This window comes from Leptopilina boulardi, unplaced genomic scaffold, assembly GCF_019393585.1.
Source record: "Leptopilina boulardi isolate dan_hultmark-lab unplaced genomic scaffold, ZJU_Lbou_2.1 LbouV2_366, whole genome shotgun sequence".
Classification (NCBI taxonomy): Eukaryota; Metazoa; Arthropoda; class Insecta; order Hymenoptera; family Figitidae; genus Leptopilina; species Leptopilina boulardi.
In genome coordinates, this window is record NW_026137936.1 from 856,480 (window position 1) to 878,448 (window position 21,969).

At 27.8% G+C, this 21,969-nt stretch overlaps 1 protein-coding gene across 1 annotated transcript in view; it reads right to left on the bottom strand.

Annotated features, from left to right (window-relative positions):
• Positions 1 to 21,969, bottom strand: part of LOC127286919 (SH2 domain-containing protein 3C) — a 120,215-nt gene that overhangs the window by 34,084 nt on the left and 64,162 nt on the right. The gene's annotated exons all lie outside the window — the stretch shown is intronic.

The following is a 21,969-nucleotide window of genomic DNA, read 5'->3' on the forward strand; positions in this document are numbered from 1 at the left end:
GCTTTTGAATTAATAAAATTTAACTTAATTCAGAAGCAAATAGTGAATCACTAATTTAAATTAGTGAAAATTTTTACTAATTCCAATTTAGACATTAGGAGTCTCATTAGGAAAAAAAGTTCTTTTTTTCGTCATTTAATTTTTGTGAATTTAGATTTATAAGCAATTTTAGTTGTAACAAAGTTGTAACAAATTTTAGTTGATTAATATTAAGGGGAGGGTTTGCTGAAATTTCAACCTTTCAAAATTAAGGACGTTTAAGGTTATCATTTTTTTTTTTTTTTTTTTGACAATATTGAGTATTTAAAACTGTAATATACTATGGGAAATTGAAAAACAATTAATTCATTAATAATTTTTTTTAAATAAAACTCAAAATTTTGAAAAACTAAAAAATTTAAACTTCTGTCGCAATTTGATTATTTTTTATTGCTGATTTTTTAATACACTTTTTTCATGATTCTGAACAATCAATCGTATGGATTTTGAATATATTCTATTTTTTTCAAAAAATAAAATTTCTAAAAAATAAAAAAAAATTGTAAAATTGTTAAAAATTACTTTTTTTTATTTTTTATTGTGAAATATAATTTCAGGTTCTAAAAAATTTTTTTTTAAAATTGGATTTTTAAAAATTTTAATATTTTTAAAAAATAAAATTTCTAAAATGGTCAAAAATTTTTTTAAAATTTTAATAATTTACAATAATTTTAGATCACAAATAATGATAGAAAAAAAATTGTCCTACCTTAGTCCAGTGGGAAATTGCCAATGGTAACCATTGGGCTATTATAGGACCAATATTGGGCATTAAAATAAGCTGCAACGTTTATTATTTTAATCCAATTTTGCTTATTTCAATACTAAAATGGATTAAAATAAGCAAAATTGGATTAAAATAATAAGCGTTGCAGCTTATTTTAATGCCTTTTAATTTTTTGTGAAAATAATAATTGGTAATTTTCCTAATAAATATTTTTTTGAGTTATTTTAAACAAATATTATTCTCACTTGAATTCGTTATTCTTTTACTGGTACTTTAAAATTTATAATAAATTTTTTTCATAAAATACAAAGTCAATAGCTTTAAGCGCCTCCTTATCATATAGAATACAATAATGATCTTCTGGCAACGAGACAAAAGCCATAATTCCATTTTTGACAGTTGCCTTTAAAAGTGTAATACCATAAAAAAAAGATTAAATTCGTTTTTCGCATATTATACGTTTAAGATGCGATCTGTATATACATATATAAATCTGGGACAATAAAAGCCTTGTGAGATTATTGACGAAGTGAATACTCGACGTTCTAGGTAGAGCGTAAAGCCACATTGAAGGATGCACAGTTGTTAGAAAAGTTTCGTCGCTCACGGTAACGCTTGATAGAAACTACAAAATGGAAAGGGTTGAGGAGCGAGGGATAAAAAGTGGAAAGAGAGAAATCTCCCAAAGCAATTTGGCGAACGTAGAGACCCTAGATTAACATCCGTCGTATCTATAATGACTTTAATGGTCCATAAAACTTTTGGCAGACATGCTACCTTCGATAATGAGACTTAGGTTTTCAATATTTTACAAAATATTATTATATCTTTTTTCAATATTTTTAATATAGAAGCATGTCAATATTCAATTTTCATATATATATATATATATGTGTTTATTCAACAAACAATTATTTTATTTTGATAGAACCCTTTTATTTTCAATGCTTCGAATTTTCATTTTAAAGAATTTTATTATAAATACAGTTATAGTTTTTTAGACAAATTTTTATTTTTAACAGAATTAACTTTTTAAACAAATTTTTACTTAATAGAATTTACAGCGTTGAACTGTCTAATTGTTATAATTTTATATCAAATTCGTATTCAGCGACCTCGAAAACCATTATAGACATCACTATATTATAAAAAGATTTTGCCGCCGCCACCGCTGATTCAGAAATTTTAACAAGGACTGTACTAACCATGTCAAAAACGAATAGGTTAAAACGAACATAACCTTAAAAATCAAGGTTAAATAGGTTAAAGCGAACATAACCTCAAAATTCAAAGTCAAAAGTAATCAACCTAAGACCTATGTTTTTGACATGGTAAGTACAATATAGGTCTTAGGTTGGTTACTCTTGACATGGAATGACCCATATCTCTACCTCTATTAGCATTAAAATAAACATAACCTCAAAATTCAAGGTCCTAGGTGTCCAGAATTCAAGATCATAGATCGAACATAATCTCAAAATACAAGGACATCAAGGCACTGTTGGCTTTAAGGCCAATAAGAAATATTTGATTCAAATAAATATTTATTTGCACTGAAAAAAGGGTTTGGTATTGACAACCAAACGTTTGTTTGGTATTTAAGCAACCAAATTTTTTTTTGTTGAATCAACAAAATTTTGGTTGTCCCAATCAAACTTTAGTTAGGACAACAAAAATCCTTTTTTTCTAATTTTGGTTGTGTCAAACAAATTTTGATTGAGATAATTAAAATTTTGTTGATTCAACAAAAAAATTTTGGTTGCTTAAATATCAACCAAACGTTTGGTTGTCAATACCAAACCCTTTTTTCAGTGTGATAATAACCAAATACACCGGTATTTGAATCAAATAATTTTTTTTTTTCAGTGCATAACTTCAAATTCCCCTAACCAAGAAACGAACATAACCTCAAAATTTACAAAAAATTTTAATAATTTTAATACTTGCAAGCCTTTAAAAAATTAATCATTAAAGTGGGAAATAATGGAGGTTATTAGGGGAGCCAAGCCCCCCTAGCATGTCATATATTAATTATTATTTTTTTTTCTACTTGGGAAACATAATATATTTTTTATATTTTGGCACCATTTTAGATACGCCATTTTTAATTTTTTGTTTTTGGGACTAGATTGTTTGTATTTTTTCTTGAGACTTTGATCCTTTCTTAAAAAAAAAGCTAATACCATTTTTTTATTGGCAGAATTTCAAATTTGTTAAATCTGTATTTTTCCTAAATTTTAATTTTCGTTATTTGAAAGAATTTTTTAAATAACGAATTTCCATTCGTCCGAAATTGTAACTGGCATAACAATGCAATGGACAGAAAGTTTTTGTCGCGAATTTTAAAATTAACCAATCACAATTTTCTTGATAATTTTTAACAATTCTGTTAAATAGCGATTCGTGAAAATCAACATTCAAAGAAATGAAGATTCGGTAAATTGGAAATTCTGAAATTTAAAAATTCGAATCACTTAACATTGCCGTTGAATGAGAATTCAGAAAAGTAAATTAAAGTTGGGTAAAGAGAAATAATTCTGTAAAATAAAAATTCGGTATCAAAAAGTTTTGTTAAGTAAAAATACGTTTAAAAAGAAATACTGTAAAAAATGTTAATTCGAAAAATGATAATAATTTGTCTAAAAAATAATTATATCAAATAAATTATTTATTAATTAATGAAATTTTCAACTAATGATTTTTATATGAAATTCATGCGGTCCCTTTATAGATTTACACTATATTTTTAATTAAATATATATTTTTTTAATTATTATAATTTTGTTTTCAAATTGTTGTTTCAATTTTTTTTTTATTTTGTAAACCAATTGGTATAATAAATTTTATTTTTTAATATTTTCTAAAAATTAATTTATAAATATAATATATGATATTAAAAAATTTTTTTTTATGAAAAATATTTGTTGACTTGTTAAAGGAAATTGGAAGAGCAATAGAAGCCGGATATATATGTATACTTGTATGTTCGAACGGTTTTGAGTATATATATTTTTGGTCGATTTGTACCGAGAATCAGACGCAGTTTTGAAAGAGGTTTTCATGTGAGATCAATGTGAACACTAAAGTATGGCACAATAGCTCATTGAGATCAATATATATATGATGTAGTCGACGGTGGGATTTATTATTTGCTCGTCTCAAGAGGAATGAGGGGATAAATTTGTATTCAGTACCTGTCGACAACAATCTCAAGCTGAGCTGCATTTCCCTTTGATCGAAAATCCGAGACATGTATAGTTCATTCGTCTCAAAAGTTGACCCCTGGAAAATCGATTTAAATGCTAAAATCCATACATCATTTCGTTTATAATATGTAACACATTTTTTTTTTGTTCTTTTCTTATTTTTAAAGTAAAATACAAATACAAATATTCTAGAAATGCAAATCCTCGAAAAGTACGAAATATTTCATTCATAATTTTGAAATGGGAATTTTTGAAATCCTATAGTTATAAACGATGGAAATATTTTAATTTTCACTCAGAATATTTTTTTAATAAATATTTTATATTACACGGTGCGCCTGAAAAAAATTAAACCAAAAGTCAAAACAATTCAGATTTTCCTGTAGATTTTGAAAGTATTATGCTTTTAGATTAAGAAAATCGTAGGTATAATCAAAATCTTTCATTGACCTTTTTGTGAAAAGTGATTTTGAATTTTTTTTTTCTTGAAAACAATTGTTTCAATTAAATTTTATTTACAAGTATGTAAATATTTTCAATATTTAAACATCCGCATTTTTTCTATTTATTTTTGTGGGAAAAAACCTCAGCTTTTGATTAAAAAAATAAAAAAAAATCGTACCTTTCATCCCAAAAAGTTAAATTTATTTTTGAGTTTCATTCTTTTTTAAAAAAATCATCATTTTGAAACTGATATTAATAAAAAAAATTTTATTTTGATATTATGAGAGAAAAATTATACAAGAAAAAAGCCATTTTTACCATTTGATCGTTTCGCGTGAAATCCCCCATATATAATGTTGAATATATCAAAAATATATTTTTTAAATAATTCAAAAATTTTCAAGAATTCAATAAGCTATTAAGGAATTTATATATTTTCAAGCGATTGTACTTTTTACAAATGAAGTGCTGTAATAATTGCGGACAATTTCAAATGATAATTATTTGCATTCACATTAATTTGTGGATGTTGGTACCAAGCGTGGCAACAGACGTCTGATGATATGAATCTATTTTCTATGAAAATTGGGGTAAGGTCTTCGTGTTAGCGCTGATATACAGACGCAGTAGTTTAAATGATGCTTTAATAGCCGCAGGGCATCGCAAGGTCTTCTTGGCACGCGAGTTTTCAGTATGAGGAAACGAAATCGCTACGAGATTTACTGCTGAGATTATTTCTGTCAGTTATTACCTATTTGATGTGTCGACAAGTTCAAATATCGGGTATTTGCGAAAAAAACCGCAAACTGATGGAACACACTTCTATGTGTGTGTATTCTATACATGAGAAGTGAAATTCACTGTTTTTCCTAACAATATCTACGAGGAAGGATCTTTCTATTCTAAATGGAAATTTCATTTCATAAAATGAAAATATCCATTTTGAAATTCATCTCTATAATAAAATAACCGTGAAAAAAAGGTTTCGCCCACTTCAAAAATGAAGAAAAGTATAAAATTTTTAAAAATTGAGAAATCAAAAGAATTTTTTTTTTTTTTTTTGAGAGTGAAAAATATAAAAATCTTAACTTGGAGAAAATGACAACAAGATGACTTCACCTAGGTTCAAACTCATCCACAAATTTATTGTACGTGCACTAACATCCTTGGTATTTGAAAGCTTGGCACGTTGCCCTTGGTCACGAAGCTTGTATGAAAGTAAAGCTCAGCCGCAATGTCGCGGCTTTCAAAACATAAGAAACTTTACAGTCTAGATTGCCAGATTGATTTGCAATGGTAAACAATTTTTCTGATAAAACTCACTATGGCCAAGAAAATTAGAGCAATTTCTTTTAAATCATTCAAATATAACAGTCGGTTTTTTATTTTATTACTATATCTATTCAAAACTATTGTTATGAGTACGTGGTAACCTCCCACGTGACCTAGTATAGGTAAATGTGTTTTGGTAATATACATCTTACTCTAAAATAAAAAAAGGATTTTTATCAAAAATTTTGAGGGGATGATATAGATTTGGGTACAAAAAATCTCGCTGTTCTTCGAAAAATTACATAATTTTGCGTTAAATTATTAAAAAAAAAAATAAAGTTTAAAAAGGTTAAATTTTTAAATGAAAATGAAAACAAACATGGCGGCGCATATACAGTAGTTGTTTGAGTGAGTCAGTGCTCCAGGAGTCAGCGCCAATTCAAGCAAGTGGCCGCTGAATGAACTATAATAAAATACATTATTTTACTATTTATTTCTTTATTTTTATTATTTTTGCGTTTAGTTATAGAAAATGAGTAGAATAGCGAGATTCCTTGTACCAAACAAAATCATTTTAAAAAAAATTTAACTCGAAATCATTTTTTATTTCAGAGAAAATTTGAAACCAAAAAAAAAAAAACGTCCTTTGCCCACATACCCTTAAGGAAAATTTAAATCACAATAAAATTTTAAACTTTATATATAAAAGAAACGATTTTACAAAATAATAAATAAATAAAATACTGCCAAGAATGCAAAATTTACAAAAATAGTAATAAAAAAATCTAAATACAAACACAAAAATATTTACATTTTGATAAATAAAAGTATTTAATTAATATTTATTTTTTACTTATATTTATTTATACCAATTTTTCGCGGGTAATTTTTTCTTTGCGGTCGTTGCTATAACTTTCAAGCATAAATAATTTAATTTAAGTGTTTCTCGTTTTGTTTATAAATTAAGTTATAGTACCGCAAGCTCTGCATTTTTATTGCAACTGAATGTGAAACGGATATCACTTGGCAAAGTGGACACTATAAAATTTATGGCAGTAGTTTCGTACCTTGAACACGTCGTTGCTCACAAGTTAAAGATAATGAAGAACAAACTCTGAAAAACTGTACTCGTACAAATGACACGCATGTCAGTTCGAATTGCCCTTTACATTGAAATACAATTAAAAAAAGAGAATACTAAAATTAAACTAAAAAAATTTTTAAAATAAATAACTTTTGTTCTCTAAACAAAAAGTTATGACCAATAAAAATTAAGTTCATTTAAAATTTAATATTTACTGCAATATATAAATTAAGTTTCAAAGGTAACATTAATTTAATAAAAAAATAATTAATTTAATTAAAGAAATAAATTTACTCAACATTTTGATTCAATTTAAATTAGAAGAATTTATACACTGATGTTACACATTTATGTATTACATCGAAGAATGCCTTTATGATTTAATTTAAATTGTTTTAAAATATTTATATATGTATTTTATCAATTAAAATACAGTTTATTTAAAATTTAATATATACAGGGATTTCAAATTTATTTATAAATAAAGTTTCAAAATTAAAATTAATTTAATAAAAAAATAATTAATTTTTAATTTAAATAAATAAATCTAATAAAACTTTTGATTTAATTTAAATTATTAAAATAAATAATTTATCAAGAATTATATGTATAAAAATTGAAAATTAAATAATATATGATATAAATATAGTAAAATATTGGTCTCAATAATTATTTGAACTTGAAAAGAAAAATATTACAATTTTTAAATTCAAGGTGAGAAAAAAGAAAAGGGAACTTTGAAGGCATTTGTTTCTAACATGCAATTGCATTATATTCACTCGAGTTGACCATGAGCTACTCGTGAAAAATAATTACTTTTTATCAAGATTTTTAAGTTCGTTATTTATTCGAAAAGCACATTGATTGAGCTTGAAATCACAAAAGAAAAGCTACTCGAAGGTATAAGGAAAGTGTAAAAATGAAATGACAAATTCGCGTGCTTTTAAAACATCATTCACTTTGTCACCAATTATTTGTATATATATATACATACATATACAGGTGAACGCGGATTCATGACCATTCCTAACTTTCACAGATATATACGATAAACAAGAATTGAATTACCGTTTGTTAATTAAAAACAGCACGACAGGTATTCCATAAATAATTAAAGTCAAATTTATATTGCACATTTAGTGTTTAAAAAAATATATATGGCAAATTATTATTAAAATAAACTTTCACTTATTGTTTAGTAGAGAAAATAAATAAGCTGCTTTATTTTTTTTAAATATTAATTTTTTTTTTATTTGTAACAAAAAAAAAATTATTATGTTATGAATACAAAATAATCTTATTATATAAGATCTATGTGTAGGGGAGACCGGGGCTGTTTGGCGCACTTGAGTTTATTCAAAAGTGTTAAGTTACATTAATTTTTCTCTATATTCTGCTGAAAGTACTTGATGAACTGTAAGTTTGTACAAAATTTCATTAATATTCATGAATTATTGTGGAGTATAGATTAAAATAACTGATTTTGGCACTCCAAAGTAATTTTTTAACCTCTTCATTTTTTTGTGATATCTCTTTAAAAAATTAATTAATAAGCACCAATAACAATCCTATTCAAAAAATTTAACCGAATAATGGTTTTTAAATATTCACAGCGTTATTATCAAAAAAATATATATATTTATTGGTAATTTTACGATTTCATTTAATTTAAATAAAATTTTCTAATTTTTAAATTTAAAATAATTTTATTGTAAAATTACAGTACATGACTTATTTTGTTAAGTCTTATATTATAATATTTAAACTTTAAATCATATAATTTAATTAATTTCACTCCTGCGCCACGCAACCCCGGGCCGGGGTTGCTTGGCGCGCTTTGCACAGTTTCAAATAAAGTGGTATAAAAATAAAAGTGTTAAATATATTTCAACTTTCTTTTTTTTAAATTAAAGCTGATATGTTAGAACAAGTTTTCTATATAATAACTTTTTAAAAAAAGCAAAAATTGGTGAGTTACACAACAAAGAGTAAAAAGTGCGCCAAGTAACCCCGGTCTCCCCTATATTAACAAAAATAGAGTATCTCATCTTTCTTGAGAAAAATAAAATTAATTAATAAGATCCTAATTTTAATTAGAGATTTATTTATAAACAAAAATAAAATATTTCATCGACCGTACGAATAAAGGAAGAAAGAAAAATGATCTAATTACACTGAAAAAAACTAGTAGGTTTTACTACTTTTTAACTACTCTGAGTAGTACAATAGGTCCTCAACTGAATTTAAACGGTTCTATTAACTATATAAAAATAGTTAAAACAATTAAAAATGTAATTGGTAGAATGACATTTTCTGATTGTATTAACTCAATTTAAAAATGTTAAAACAACTCAAGATGTAAGTAGTAAACTTTACAACTGAAAGTGGTTCAATAGGCTTTAAGAACATTTTTTTGTAGAATTAATAAATCTTTTTCAATTGAAACTACTACTTTAAGTAGTAGATTTTACTACTTAAAATAAGAAAATAAAATTATTTTTTATTTATAATTGTTTATTATCAGTAGAATTGACTTTTTCATCCTCTCTCCTATACTGACGCTTATTTTATGCCATAACGATTATGTACCTAATAGAGAAAATTTCTAACCGACGGAAATTGAACCCTCGACCCTAACGCTCGCTATCCGATACCTTAACCCCTTCGTGCCCAGGCAAAACTGAGCATATAAAAAAACGAAACTAAAGTGGTTCCTATAGTTTTTGGGGTCGCTGATTACGAATCTGGTGTTAGTTTTTGAAAATTCAAAATGGCGGATTCAATATGGCGGACGAAAAATCAAAATTGTTCGGATTCGCTTGAAAATGGTCACTGGGGGGTTTTCGGGGTCGCTGATTACGAATTTGGTATTAGTTTCTCAAAATTCAAAATGGCGGATCCAATATGGCGGATGAAAAATCAAAATTGTTTGGATTCGTATGAAAATGGTTACTCGGGGGTTTTCGGGGTCGCTGATTACGAATCCGATATTAGTTTTTCAAAATGACGGATGCAATGTGATGGACGTATTTTTAAAAGTTATTAACAAAAAAAATCCAACGCACTTCTTGCGGAACCTCAAGGGTGGTGTGGAAGGCCGTTACAGACATAAAAAAATAAACTTCTATTGCTGTTATACTTTTAACTTATTTTAATTTGTTTAATTTAAATTAGTTTCAATCGATTGTTAACGATTATTAAAAATTGATCTGCAACATTGGATTTAAGACTCAATTTTTGAAAACTAATACCAAATTCGTAATCAGCGACCCCGAAAACCCCCCAGTGACCATTTTCAAACGAATCCGAACAATTTTGATTTTTCGTCCGCCATATTGGATCCGCCATTTTGAATTTTGAGAAACTAATATCGGATTCGTAATCAGCGACCCCGAAAACCCCGAGTGACCATTTTCAAGCGAATCCGAACAATTTTGATTTTTCGTCCGCCATATTGGATCCGCCATTTTGAATTTTGAAAAACTAGTATCGGATTCGTAATCAGCGACCCCGAAAACCCCCGAGTGACAATTTTCAAGCAAATCCGAACAATTTTAATTTTTTCGTCCGCCATATTGGATCCGCCATTTTGAATTTTCAAAAACTAACACCGGATTCGTATTCAGCGACCCCAAAAACCCCCGAGTAACCAGTTTCAAGCGAATCTAAAATGTTTTTAAAAATTCGTCATTTTTCATAATTATTTATATTTTTTTCTGAACAATATAAATTTTTAAACAAAATGTGAGTTCCATTTTTTGAAAGCTCTATCCTTCCTGAAAAAAATGCACCAAGTTTGAATAAAAAATATTTAATCTGTTTAGAGTTCTGGAGGTTTTTGTAGGTGGGACATATATATGTCCCATGGGCACGAAAGGGTTAACCGACTAACCACGCACGCTCGCTACGACAGTCTGCAAACTACTCGAAGACTATACTTTCTGCTTGTCCAATTGGTAATTTAACTATTTAAAGTAGTCATTTTTACTACTTTTATTAGTTGCTATAACTATCCTTTTTAAGTTTTGACTTGTAAATTATTCATCTTTTAATTATATTATAACTTGTTTAATTGCATAGTGCAGTAAAATCTACTACTTAAAGTGATAGTCTTAATTGCAAAGGATTTTTTAACATCAATGTTCTTAAAGCCTATTGAATCACTTTAAGTAGTAAAAGCTAATACTGAAATTAGTAGTTTTAATTGGAAACGATTTGTAAATTTTACATCAAAAACGTTTTTCAAGCTGATTGAATTAATTCACGGAGAGAAATAGATGGTAAGAATTTATGATCTTTAGATGGTAAAAAGTAGATGTTATCCGGTACTATCGTTATGCTACTCGGTACTATCAAAGATGTTACAAAAAGTATGGTTATGGTACCCACTACAATCACACAGAAAAAACTTGGACTCATTTTTGTTGCAACTCATTTTCTTTTGGGTATCGAAATGAGTATGGGACATACTTCATGTTATTCAAAATGATATTGGCTGGAATTTCAGATTTCTAAGTTGGCATCATAAGCAGAGTAATTTTGTATTTCAATTATTGTTTCTAATATTTCAACAACACCAGAAAGATTATTTTGACCAGTACGAATATTCAGAAGTTTTTAAATAAAAAGTATTTATTATTATTTACGTAGATAATAATTAATTTCATAAGTTTTTAAATTTACCGCTATTATTTAAGTTGGCAGTACCGTTCCTGTTGTCAAAACACATGTTTTCATTTTTCTAACCTAAAAACATATTTCCTTTATTATTTTATTACGCGATTACAAGCAATTTTTAATCAAATATATTAAGTCTAGCGTGTTATTTACTTCTTTGTAATTATTATATTTCATGTTTTTGTGCAAAATTATTCGTTATTTCACAATATTTTTCCATTTTTCTTTTTCTCAAAATGAAACTTGCCTGTTTCATTTTGATACTTTTACCTTAGAACTCGAAATGAGACAACCAGTTTCATTTTTGTTGCGAATCACATTGAGTATAGAATCTATACTCAATTTGAATTCAGGTTTTTTCTGTGCATGATATTTCCCCGTACAATCTGGATAGTAACTGATAGAATCTAGATTGCTGTCCGTATATGTAAGATCAAATATGGTACCTGGTACTATCTAGATAGTACCCCGTACCATCTATTTCTCTCCGTGTTAAAATAGTGAAAAATTACTATTTAAAGTAGTAGTTTTAATCACAAAAGATTTGTTAATTCTACAACAAAAATGTTCTTAAAGCCTATTGTTAATTGAGGGGCTGATAGTAAAAATGGTTTAAAATAACATTGGGAGCAAAAGTGGGATAAGTGACTTGGGAGCAAAAACGGGTTAAAATGATTCGTTTAATTTATTGATAAATTCATTATATTATCGATTAAAAAATATTAACAATAGGAAAAAATGCATATTTTATTATAATTAATATTTTTTAATCGATAATATAATGAATTTATCAATAAATTACACGAATCATTTTAACCCGTTTTTGCTCCCAAGTCACTTATCCCACTTTTGCTCCCAATGTTATTTTAAACCATTTTTACTATCAGCCCCTCAATTGTACCACTTTGAGTAGTAAAGTCTACTTCTTAAAGTAGTAGTTTTAACTGGAAACGATTTCTAAATTTTACATCAAAAACGTTTTTCAAGCTTATCGAATTAATTAAAATAGTTAAAATCTACTACTTAAAGTAGTAGTTTTAATTACAGACGACTTGTTAATTCTACAACAAGAATTTTATTGAAGCCTATAAAATCATAGAAATTAATAAAAAATTGACTACTCAAAAAGCAGTTATATTAATTAAAGAAAATAATTCCTTTTACTACATTTCATATAACTGGTGAATAGTAGTTGGATTTACTACTCTTCAAATTTTGAGTTGACTACAATTCCACTTGTTTTTACTACCTTAAGAAAGTTAATTTTACTACCGACCTGTAGTTGTACTTTAACTATACATATTTACGTAAAATCAACTGTCACTTATTAACTTCTTAAAAATGGTTACATTCTATTATTTAATGAACTAGATTCTTAACGTCGACCAATAATATAGTTTTTAAGAACGCTTTTTAAAGTGTTAAGAGACATTCCAAAAAAATCTATATTTTTATCATGATGAAAGCACATATTTAAAATACTTCTAATTTAAAAATTATTTTTATTTAGGTATAATTATTTTTTCCAAACCACAGAAAATGAATAAATTAAAAATAATAATAATAATAATAATAATAATAATAATAATAATAATAAATTAAAAATTCTAATAAACATAAGGTTAATTTAAAATAATTTTGCATAGGTATAGAGATTTTTTTAATTTAAAAAAAATTTTAACACGTCTTCTAGTGATGTTAAAATTTATTAATAAATTAAATAAATTTAATTAAAATTAATATATGGAAAATGTTAATTATAATATAATTTAGTGGTTGGTGGATAATGTAATGAAATATTCGGGAATATATATATATATATATATATATATATATATATGTGGCCGACATGTGATTATATTCGATGAATATTAAAGACACGAAATCCTTATGTAGAATGTTGCCACAATAGTTACAATACACAGAATGCTGTATTGTAATTAGGTTTCATCAATATTCAGGAAGGTGTACATGTAATCTCATCAGACATAATCTGCTTATTCCAATCATAATTCGTTAATCTTACAGTATTATATATTAAATCTGACATCAGACTATTTGCGCACAAGCTCGACGAAAATTCCAATTATAGCCATATATTTATGAGCTTAATAAACCATTTTCTACAGTTTTCTATATTTAGATATGTGTGCTTCAATTTTAGTTACTAATTTGCACGTGTTCCTAAAGTTTCTATCAGAGTCTTCATGCACATTAATATCCTAACTCATGAAAAGTAAAATATGAATTTCTAGATATATATTAGAAAAATCAATTCCCAACTATATACATACTGCATGAAAATTATTTTACTTCAAGTAAATATTTATTTGGGGACACATGATTATCTCATAAAAATCATTAGTTAGAATTTTGATTTGAAAGAATTTTATATTCGATATAATTATGTTTTTAGACGCACAGAAAAAAAATTTAGTGTTTGCAACAAAATTGTTTGATTATAGGCAATTTTGATTCTTGTAACCAAATTTTGGTTGGCTGAAACAAAGCCGTAGAGTTATCTCAACTAAACATTTGATTAAGCCAACAAAATTATTTGGTTGAACATTTTTAAATTTCAACCAAAATTCGGCTACGACAACAAAATAATTTGGTTAACACAACAAAATAGTTTGGTCTAAAAAACCAAATGATCGTTTGTTATCCTAACCAAAATTTGGTTGCGACAACCTAATAATTTGATTCGCTCTCAGCTTATAGCTTAAGAGAACAGTTAGTTTAAATCTCTCACAAGGATGGGTAGTCCAGTGGTCAGAGCTCCCGATCTTTAGTTTTAAAACAGAGGTTCGATCCCAGGCGGAGATGAGATTTTTCAAAATCCACAAATATTTCAATTGGATAAATATAAATTCAATGTTTAATTGATAATAAATAAATAATAAAATAAATAAAAATGATAAAAAGAAAAGAAATAAGGTAGAATAAAATTTTTAATTTTACAAAAAAACTGTTTGATCAACTAAACATTTTTGTTGACCTAACAAAAAAAATTTGGTTGAGCTAACCAAACATTTTTGTTATGTCAACAAAAAACACTCAACCAAATTTTTTGGTTGACTCAAACAAATAGTTTGGTTGCTTAAATACCAACAAAATTTTTTTGTTGGCCCAACCAAATTTTGGTGGCTCTGACTAAACATTTTTCTCAGTGCTAATTTTCATTTTTCAAATTAGAATTTGAAACAATTTTTTTTTAACGAATTTTTACTTAATAAAATTGTTATGCTCACCATTTATTCGTTTATACTCAAGTAAATTATAAGAAAATAAAATTTATTCGAAAATTTTCTACTTTAAATTCCAATTACATTCACTGACCTTATCAAACTTAAATTTAAAAAAAAATTTCATTTATTCTGATGAGTTTAATCAGAGTTACTTCTTTCATTCCCCAGTTAAAAGAAGTACAAACGACGCTAACCAAATTGGATTTATCTATTGTACTTAATTCAAAAATTAGATAAAAACCATTAAAATTTCACTGAAACGAATTTTTTCACGCGCATGAATTTAATTAAACTTTAAATTGTATTACATTATATAATTAAATAAGTTAAATATTTCTCAGTTAAATAATATTCAATTCTTGATAATTTTCTTTTAAAAAGAATTGTGAATAATAAAATTAAAAAGTTTCTAGTGTAAATATATCATTATATCTCTTCATCTCTGGAGGTATAATAGTTATCTCGTGGTCGGATGATATGCCATGAGCGTCACACTGAGTCACCCTATTGTGAGCAGCATTCTAGAATCACTGACAATAGATACGACTGTCTGAGTCGCTTTTGGTCCCAAGGAAAATAGACTTCATGAGCTTTTGTTTAGTCTTTCTCTCCTCTCTTAGATCCATATATATATATATATATATATATATATATATATATTGTAATCAAAACTGTATACAACATTTTATATATGGGTCAAAATTTCTCAAAAAGGTCACCTAAAATTTTCATAAAATAATTAAGGTCATGTGATTGTAGTGATTTCATAATTATGGTTGTCTCCCAAAATTTACCTGAATATACAATTTTTTAAGAAGAAATTTTTTGACAAAACATTAATATACTTTGGCACATAACAACAAATCCTTAAACAATTTTTCAGTTCTTTATAAAATTTTAGTTAAATCTATCGAGTAATTTGTGAAAAACAAAATGACAGCTCCGACATCATGTTTATTTTCACCATTATACATTTTATAGGTACCTACAGTGGATCAGCAGTCAGCGCTGTACTAACATGTAGTTAAATCTTTAACCGGTCGGCAATATAGAAAGCTATAAAAAATTTCATTTCCAAATTTAATTAATTAAATTATTAAGCAATCATTTTTTATTGGATCAATTTATTATAGGTACTATAATGTTTATTGTTTATTTCTCGAACAACATATATACATTCCAAGACAAAAAAAACTTATTTGTTTATTTTTTAATTAAATTTTTTAAATCTCGAGAATTTTTTTTTCTTATTTAAAACAATTAAAAGTGTCAATTGTTTATACCCGTGTGGAAATTGAAAAATAGTCATAACTTGGTCCTATCTAGTTTGCCGTTTTATTATCTAGGTCCTATCTTGGCAGTCTAACTTGGTCCTAAAATGGTTGGTGATGCGATTTTAGCCTGGTCCTAATTTGGGTGCCTATTTAGGACCAATATAAGGGTCCTTTTTAGGTCCTAGATAGGACCAGCTTTTTTAAAATTCACATAATTTTAATAGGATTAATTATTTGTTAATAAATTTTGATAACATAATTTTGTATTTTATATTGAAATTAATATATTTGCTTACTTTTAGTACATACATATATACAAAAACTTACTTATAAAATCTTTGTTTCTTTACGCATATATAATATATATTACCATGTATGTACATAAATAATGTATTAACAATCAAATATTCGTAGATTTTTTAAAAAAATAAACATTTAAATATAACTGGACTTTTACAAAGGTTTAGCTTGCACCCTATGATTTAAATAAATCAGTTTCTTCCACTATAGTTCTCTTCGATATAAAATCCTTTTTTTTTTAATTATAGAAAGTTTGCACTTTTTACACAAGAACTTAACCTCTAAATAACTTCTGCTTATAGTTTCGTCCGTTTCGTCTGCTAGGGGCAAAAAAATTCAAATTAAATGTAACCCTTCTCATTTTGTTTAATATAAATTTAATTAATAATTAATTAAAATTTTTAAAAAACTAGGGTATATTTTTATTTTTTTATTATTTTTATTATTGTATTTATATATTTTTTTTATTATTTTATTATTATTTTATTATTATAATATTATTATTAATTATAATTAATAATGCCAAAATACTCCGATATTACTAAAATGGCTTGTAAAAGCAGGACCAAGTTACCCAGGTGCGAATTGTCGGTCGGCCCATGGTCGGGCCGACCATGTGCATGGTCGGCCCACCTCGGGCAGCCAGAGGTCGGGCCAACTAGCGAATTGATAACGTCGGCCGACCTATGGTCGACTAAGTTGGACCGACTATGGGTACCATAGTCGGGCCGACCAAGGCTGCCCTAGTTGGGCCGACCATCCTTGCCGACGGTCGGCAGCCATAGTCGGGCCGACCATGGCAGCCATAGTTGGGCCAACCTTGGCTGCCGACCATCCAACTTGACGGTCGGCAGCCATAGTCGGCCCGACTAAGGCAGCCGAGGTCGGCCCAACTATGGCTGCCATGGTCGGCCCGACTATGGCTGCCGACCGTCGGCTATGATAGTCGGCCCAACTATGGCAGCCTTGGTCGGCCCGACTATGGCTGCCGATGGTCGGGCCAACTAGCGAATTGATAACGTCGGCCGACCTATGGTCGACTAAGTCGGGCCAACTATGGGTACCATAGTTGGGCCGACCTTGGCTGCCGACCATCCAACTTGACGGTCGGCAGCCATAGTCGGCCCGACTATGGCTGCCATGGTTGGGCCAACCTTGGCAGCTAAAATTTTGCCGACCATAAACATTAAAATATAAAAATTTGTTATACAAATAACATATATTAGTAATCATTTTAAATTCATTATACATTTATTTTATATACTTAAACACTAAACGCAATCGTAAACATACATATATACAAATTAAAATTTTTAACGCTCGCAGGGATCGAACTCGCAACCTAACGCACCGCAGTCTAATACGCTAACCACTACACTACGCAATGACATATGAGTCACGGAGAAAAATAAATGTTATAAGCTACAGCTTGAAAAAAATTAAAGTTAGTAATTCAAAATAATAAATTAATCACATATAACCTTTTTTCTTTTTAAATTAATCAATTACAAGTAAATTAACAAAAACATTTTACATTTGTCAATGGTAGGAGAGAAATTTACTTTATGATGGTCGGCCCAACTATGGCAGCCAAGGTTGGACCGACCTTGGCTGCCAAGGTCGTACCGACCATTGTCCCCCATGGTCGGCCCAACTATGGCAGCCAAGGTTGGCCCAACTATGGCTGCCAAGGTTGTGCCAACCATTTTCCCCTTAGTCGGCCCAACTGTGGCTGCCATAGTTGGACCGACTATGGGGAAGAATGGTCGGCCCAACTATGGCAGCCACAGTTGGGCCAACCATGGCTGCCAAGGTTGTGCCGACCATTACCCCCCCTGGTCGGCCCAACTATGGCAGCCAAGGTTGGCCCAACTATGGCTGCCAAGGTTGTGCCGACCATAATCCCCCATAGTCGGCCCAACTATGGCTGCAATGGTCGGCCCAACTGTGACTGCCGACGTCGGCAGCCATAGTCGGCCCAACTTTGGGTGCAAATATTTACCATGGTCGGCCCAACTCTGGCTGCCGACCGGTCGGCAGCCAGAGTTGGGCCGACCATGGGCCGACGAACCAACTCTGGCGGCCGACCGAAATTCGCACCTGGGTAGGACCAAATTAGGAAATATTAACATTTTCTGCCAAGTTAGAACCAGCTTAGGGCCAATTATCATTTTAGGCATACCTTGGGGATTTCTACTCGGGATGACTTTAATTTATCAGTTCTGTTTGACTAAATTCTATTTATACTACTGTCAAAGGAATAACAGGTCTTTATACAATATTGTCCCGACTAAATTTTCTTTTACTACTGATTCTATAATTACAAAAAAAAATTAATTAAATCTGTCTATCTAAACCCAACTGTAACTATTATCACAAAAATAACCATTTTTAAAAAAGAAAATTTGAAATGTATTGTCTGATTGAAAAAATTGTCAAAAAACTACTAAAATTACAAGACCGTTACAAGACTGACTGTAATACGGTCTTGTACTACTAAATCCTGATAACAGACACTTAATATATTTTATAAACAATAAAAGTTTGTTCCGTTGTTATTAAGAAAGATTAATATTTTTGTATAAACAAAATAAACTTTAATAAATGAAATAATTTTCTACAATCAATTATAGTCATTTTTGACTAAAAATTAGTCAAAACGGTTACTAATTTATTTAATGAACGAATTGGCGCAGTTGAGTTAGTCAAAAGTGACTAATTAAGATTTAGAGAAGTTTTACATAACTATAGTACTTTTTTCATCGAATTATCATGTTTATAAATAACTATAATTTAAAAATGAAGTTTATCGCTGCCGTTGACAGGTAAATGAGTCTGGTTAAAATTTGTCCTGACACTTTTATGTATTTTCACTACAATGTTGGACTTGTCCTGCGGTTGTCGAGAGTCACGAGATTTTTCAATTTCACGCAATGCTATGACCGTGTAAACTGAACCTTTCTCACCATATACTAGCCTAGCGTGACGAATTAGAAAAACATGAAATGTGTTCACTCGTAAAATTTACTCACAGTACAAGCCACAAAACTCACCCCTATATATATATACCTAATATAAAATAAAAATATCATCAGTTATTTGATAAATTTTGATACAACAAGTTTGTGCAATTAAATTTCAAAAAGCAAAACGTCATTCTTTTATTCATACAATTAACTTTCTGCTGATTTTCTAATTTTTTTTTTTTTTAAAGAAAAAATCTCTTCATTTACCTCGAAGGAAAAGTAAAGCAAGAGACGTAATTGACTTTCATAATTAAATTATACCAGAAAAGTTAAAGTAAAGCTAATTTACATACGAATTTTCTTTTTTACTTTTTCATAATTATATATTCATGGGGACAAAATCTATAAATTGTTTACTGACTTAATTACTCAGTATTCGTTTCATTATCTTTAACTGTTTTATAGTACTATCATCGTTTGTAACTATTATTGTTTGAAACTATATTATTGCTTCAAACTATATATATTAATTTAAATATTAACATCGAAATTAACTGCCATTGTTTAAAACTACCGTTACTCTAAAGTATACCATAAGGTATGGTAAAATAAAACAATTATTTAAAAAATATATTTTTATTAATCTTCCGTTTTCGCCTCATAATTTTTTTTTGTCGAAATTTTCAAGTTTATATCAATAACCGAAATTTGTGAAAGGAATTTTTTTAATTAAAAAGAAAAAATATCCATATAAAGTAAAATTTCAGCATGCGTCATAGAAAACATATTTTTTTCATATATATATATATGTATATATTATTCAGTTTCATGTTGCGGACTATAATTTTCTACTGTTTTAATTCAGGGACAATGAAAACAGTAAAAAATTTTAACAATACCTTTTGTTAGTGATATATAATAAATACTCAATGTTATTTATTGTTGCCTATGTTTGTGAATATGAATATATTACGAAGCTATTTTGACGTATACAATAAATTTGAAATGGATTTAATTCTGTTGCTAGATTAATAATTATATCAGTCTGAATGGTTAGTCAGATAAAGTCATTCATTGTTATTTTAACAATATTAATCAATAATTGAATTTCCTTTATACATATTGTCAATATATTTATTTGGGTGAGGAAAATTTGATATTTCTATAAACAATTGGATTTTCTTAGACGAAAGATTATTGCCTTTTTTTATTAATTCCCGCTTTTTATTGTATAAAAAATTAACTATCAAAATTTGCATATTTTTAGGAAAGTACTATTTATACTATAATTTATATTATTATTATTATTATTATTATTATTACTATTATTATTATTATTATTCTTACTATTATTACTATTATATGTTGTATATTAATATACAGAAAATATTTCTTTTATTATTGCTATACACTCTAAATTTGAATTAGTAAAATTTCTACTAATTTAAATTACTGAAAGAATTGTTACTAATTAAAATTAGGAAAAAACCTTTCGAAATCATATAGGTCAAAATTTTTTCACCCTGTGTACAAGTTATGATTTTTCAAAGAGACCTTTTACATTTCGGAATCACTGTAAACTTGATGGTATCATTTTGGAATGCAACGTTTTGATTCGATATAAGGAATCAAATTGATATTAAAAATACTTTTATTATGAATTTTAAGAAAGAGAGAAGCGAAAACTTATAAATTGCGAGCAAATAAATAAGAAAAAATTTATTTCGAAATAAAATGAAATACACTAACCTTTATTTATGTTTATCACATAAGATTTAAGTTAAGTTTACAATCACAACACTTGAAAATTTTTAATTATTTTTATGGTTCAAATAATTATCAATAATTTATTTATTATAAATGAACAAAATTTAAGCAAAGCACGCTTGATAAATATTTCTAATGCGTTGTCAATTAATGCAATTAATAATTTCCTATTACACAAAATCATAATCGACATATATGACATATATGAGTTCATATTTTTATTAGTACCATCCGAATGAAACTTTTTTTTAAATTCTAAAAGCAATTGTGAGTCAAAATCCAATTCATATCCTTTAAAATGGAAAGATGAATAAAAATATGTATTGGAATTAAAATAATAATATTACTAGAATTTCTGAACTTACTTCAATAAGTGAAGGACAATAATCGCTATCTTCATATGACTCAGATTCTGAATCTGATGGAATAATTTCATCGACGGAATTTGCTGTTGGACGTACATAAACAAATAAAAATGACAAATTTTCCAAAAATGGTAAATTTATACTTACGATACTTTGTTACAGCCATCCTTTTTCTACAAGGAGAACACACAAAACTACCTGCTTCCAAAAAGTTAAATTTTTCTAAAAGACTTTTTGACACCTGACGTAAACCTTTTATCTTTTTGTGGTCTTTTTCTTTAAAAGAATTACAACATCTACTTTTAAACTCTCTCGACATTGTGAAAATGTAGTGATAAATTTTTTTTTACAATAGAAATCCTAATACTTTATAAAATATTGTGTACCGCTTCGCCGAATCAAGTGCATTAATACCATCTACACTCTCCTGTCTAAAAAGGTTCAGTGCGGCGCGCAAATTTAGCTTGCAATCCGAGTTTAAATATTTATTTAAACTTATTAAACTTATCAGGCCCACTCTGAAACCTTTTCTAAAGTCTTCTTAATACTTCCAGGTAGGTATACGAAAAAAAAATTAATATTTTTTATAAAAAAAATTAG